The 4,512-nt window shown below is 40.5% G+C and overlaps 1 pseudogene; it reads left to right on the top strand.

Moving 5' to 3' along the window:
• The first annotated feature begins 1,540 nt into the window (after positions 1 to 1,540).
• On the top strand, positions 1,541 to 2,978 carry LOC149462697 (uncharacterized; annotated as a pseudogene).
• Positions 2,979 to 4,512: the final 1,534 nt, after the last annotated feature.

Here is a 4,512-nt window from a genome sequence, read left to right as displayed (position 1 = left end):
GTACTGTACATCTTTTAAAGATGATATTCTCCCCTCCTTTATGTTCCAGGCCCACATTTTCTTAATTCCGAAACCTGGAATGTATCCTCTAAATGGTTCCTCTTATAGGCCCATATCATTGCTTAACTATGATTTAAAAATGCTTACTAAGATCCTAGCTACCAGATTGATGAAACTCTTGCCCTCCTTGATTGACATAGATCAAACCAGCTTTATGCTGGGACATTCTACAGATATCTATCTCCATAGGGTCCTTTCTCACAAACGTTATGGTATCATTAGATGTCGAAAAAGCTTTTAACTTGTTAGATTGAGTGTATATGTCAGAGGTATTGGAAAGTATGAGGAGTTTTGGGCCAGACGTCCACAAGTGGACTCATTCTATCAATCAAAAAGATAAAAATGATGTCATGGACCCACCCATAGCAACTGCCCTATCATGTGGTGAAAATATCAAATAAACCACGAGGTAAAGCCAACTCACCTAGAAAAGCATTAAATAAATGGTGAGATTTGCATAACTTACTGCTATTATCCAAACAGCGAGGGCCAAAGAATGCCCGTTAGCAGGTAACAAGGCGGACCAGGCAGCTTATGAGTGAAAAAAGGCTTTATTATGTTAAAAAATGCAGTCATTAAAAGAGCACAGATTACCTTCACACCATACCCAAAAATTAAAAGAGACAACATTGTCTGGTCAAAACGAAGGGCTGTACAGCCTGCACATCATACAATCACCATACTCCACACATGCTGGATAAACCTAATGGTAGTTTGCAAAGGGGACTAACGTCCACGAAAAAAGTATAAGAGCCCTTTCACATAGTCGGTTAAATTTCAGCTTTTAGCTGTGGTTAGAGGAACTTATTTACCACAGCTAAATTCAGACAATGCATTCCTATGGCCCCATTCACAAGCTGCGTTTAGCAATGGTTTTCTTACTTGCGGTTATAAAAAGCAAATTTGACTGCGTCCAGGGCCGATTTATCGCAGCTATCTGTACATAACTGCGGGTAATCACAGTGCGCTACTTCACCTGTGGATAGCAGAGGCAAAAAAGCAAGAAAATCAACAAGCACATCAGAATCACAAGGGATACCTGGGAATGACAGAGGAAGTTGAAGGGAGGATATAGAAACAGAGAGGAGCGATGGCGGGCCATGATATCTCTCATGAGGCCATTATAGCATTGGTGCACGACCGACCAGAGATATGGGACCCTGAATGCCCAAGATACTCTGACAGAGTCATGAAGAGGCTGAAATGGGAGGAAGTGTGACAATTTCTGACTCCAAAGTGGGAAAATATGTCGGCAAGTTAACAGGAGAACCACGATGAGTGAATCGATTGATGTCTGAGGTGCATATACATAGGATCAGTTGCCCACAGCAGTCATACCTGAAATATAGCAAATGCATTTTCCTATGGTAATTGTTTGCTATGGTGTCATATGGCTGTTTTAAAAGTCAGAAGCTACAGTTTTTTTAGCTGCTGACTTTTATTTTTCAGTTTAACTGGAACTCCACTTTAATATTTGCCAATGGAATACATTTCTGGAAAGGAGATTTCTACAAGATGGAGGTCCCTGTATGACCACTACAAGAAGGAACTCCAAGAAGAGAGGTTTGCAGAGAGAAGTGGAGCACCTTCAGCATGCTGTCGGCCTAACCCCCATGCAGAGGCCTTGTCATTTTTGAGACTCAGCACAGAGATGCAACCGTAATTTTATAAGTAAGTGTAATATTTTTTTGCATCCAAGAAACTGTAGATATTGTGTAATTTTAACTACCTTATTATTTGCTCTATCTATGGATAATATTGCCTGCTGCTATCATCTGCAACACTCACTATTTATGCATAGTATTCCTACTATCACTTCTTCTCCTGGAGGCATCTGACCTATTTTTTAAATGTTCCATCAGCTATTGCTAGAGGGCAATCCTGTGGTTTACGCTATATCTGTTTATAATTTTAAAAATGTATACACGGAAAAAACTATATGGTTTGTAGAGAAACTGTACATGAATCTTGAATCTTGTTCCTCACAGCTGTATGCTATTATGTTTACCTAGAACCGTCTCAACCATACCTGCAATAGTAAGGCGTGCAAGTATTTCATTAGACAATGGAACAAAAGGTGAATCAAACCAAGATACAAATGCAGAGACAGTTTCTGCTGATGAAAATCAACCACCTATTCAAGCACCTGTGGTATGTTTCTTTCAAAATATCAAAATTGTCATGTCACAATCACTCTGTTGTTGACACCTTCAAAAATGGCAGCTGATGTTGATGCAGTGACATGTTTGTAAAAAAGCATAATCTGCATTCTCATTAATTTTACAGGAAAATATAGATAAGAGAGTCCAGTCAAGTTCCACCACCCGTCGAACACGCTGTCCTCAGCATGAGCCTCCTATTGAAGAATATTTTGCTCGCCTACTTGATGAATTGAAAAAAACTAATTGCAAACTTTTGCCTCACAAGTTGCTGATGAATTCTTGGATATCTCAAACCTTGATGTGATGTTTTGCAGAATGTTACTGTCTGTAATCAGAGAGGTCCCTCCTGATAAGCATACTGAATTCAAAGGGGATCTATATGGATATATTATGTTCATAGTTTCCACTTGCAAAAAGCAAAGCCCATTTCCTAGATTTCAGCCCTGAGGATTGGGTTTTAATACACCTAGTGGCTCTAAATCATTGTCCGACCATCACTGTTATGACACTACACCTGCCATGAGCCACCCTTACTCGGGACTCCTACCAATGTACACACCTTTCCAGGCTAATCAGGGTTTTTTTTTACAATGGATTTTATTAGAGATATCAAGTCATCCGAAAAATCCAAAAGTGAAAACAATCATACAAAGATATGAAACATACAATTTTTCCAATGAACATAATGAATGCACTGAATTACAGAAAAATAGGCAAACTGAGGATATAATTACAATATGCAAATGGGTAAGATAACACATAACAAACTGCAGCAAAAATTAGCGAACAGAGGCCAGTGAGCCATCAAGTAGAGGCCGTAGAGGAACCTGAAGTCCAAAAAAAAAAAAACAACATAATGTGGAGTCTTACTGGATAAACCTGAGTACTCCAAACTGTGGGACCCCTAAGAGGGTCCAGCAGATATACAAAGCACTTCAGGTACAGATCTCGAAATATCACAATCAGCGCAGGTACCAAAAGAATAAGTTGGTCAGGAGAGAAAGAGAAGAGGGAGAAGACAAGAGAAAGAAGGAGGAGAGAGAAAAAAAGGGGAGGGGGAGAGAGAGAGGATCCTGGGGGATCGCACTAGAAGGACATCATATTAACAGAAGGGCATGGTCAAATCTAGACGGCTGGGCTATGTCAATCCAGGGGCACCAGACCTTTATGGACTTTGAGTGTGTGTCCAACAGTATAGCTGTCAACTTCTCATTAACCATTATGAAATTCATCTGGTTTTTGACTGCTTCAAAACTAAGGAGCCATAAATAAATGTGATGCCAACTCTATCTCAGGAGAAGGCCGTCCAGAGGTTTAAATAACAGCGCCTCGTAGGCATTGCGCTTAATATTTGTGTGAAACATTGTGCGGAGAAGGGCATAGACCCTAACCCAGAGTCTGCATACCTTGAGGCAAGTCCACCATATATGATCTATGGTGCCAATTTGTTGACAGCCCGAAAACAAGTCAGCGGGTAGGAGGGAATGAAACAAGCCAGTTGGGCCGGTGTATAGTACCACCTGTAAAGGATTTTATAGGCATTTTCTAAGATAAGGACATTTTTCAAACATTTGGATAATGCTTGAGTCATGATCCACCAGTCCTGCTGATTGAGTCAGCCTCCAAATTCCGATTCCCAATGCTGATGGTAAGTTTGAAGTGAGGGCTTTCTATAGGAAATAATAGCAGAGTAAATCAATGAGATCAGGCCCAGAGAATGAGGTCTCTGTCTGCAGAGACTTTCAAAGGGAGTCAGCCTGTAAGGCGTAGGGTGTGTATGTAACAATTTATCAATAAAATGGCAAATTTGAAGGTAACAAAAATGCTCCCTCAATGGGATATTATAGGGTGATTGAAGGGTGTCAAAAGTGAGTATCCGAGTGGGAGAGAGGAATGAGTGCACATCATGAAAACCGTAAGCTGACCACCACGTGAACTTTCCATGACTGTCAAGGCCCAGGGGAAATAATTGATTATGAAGTAAATGCATTTAGGGTAAATGGGCTGAGATAAGACCAGCCGCAAGTGATGAAGGACAGACGTGAGATAAGACCAAGACAAAGTTTCAAAAGCTTTGTTAATATCAAATGATAAAAGCATCATATCAATCTTGCGAGTGTGGCCTAAGTGCTGTAATTGCAGGACCCATCTGATGGCATCCCCGGCTTGCCTATGTGGAACAAAGCCCACCTGATCCTTTTTTGATCAGTCTGGAGAGAAAAAAATTCAGACGATTCCCTAAAATTTTAGTAAGAAGTTTCATGTCTATATTGATGAGGGAGATCGGCCT

This window comes from Staurois parvus, unplaced genomic scaffold, assembly GCF_062004578.1.
Source record: "Staurois parvus isolate SC_StPar_1 unplaced genomic scaffold, SC_StPar_1.0 ptg000171l, whole genome shotgun sequence".
In the NCBI taxonomy this organism is placed as follows: domain Eukaryota; kingdom Metazoa; phylum Chordata; class Amphibia; order Anura; family Ranidae; genus Staurois; species Staurois parvus.
This window is presented reverse-complemented; position numbering and strand designations above follow the sequence as displayed.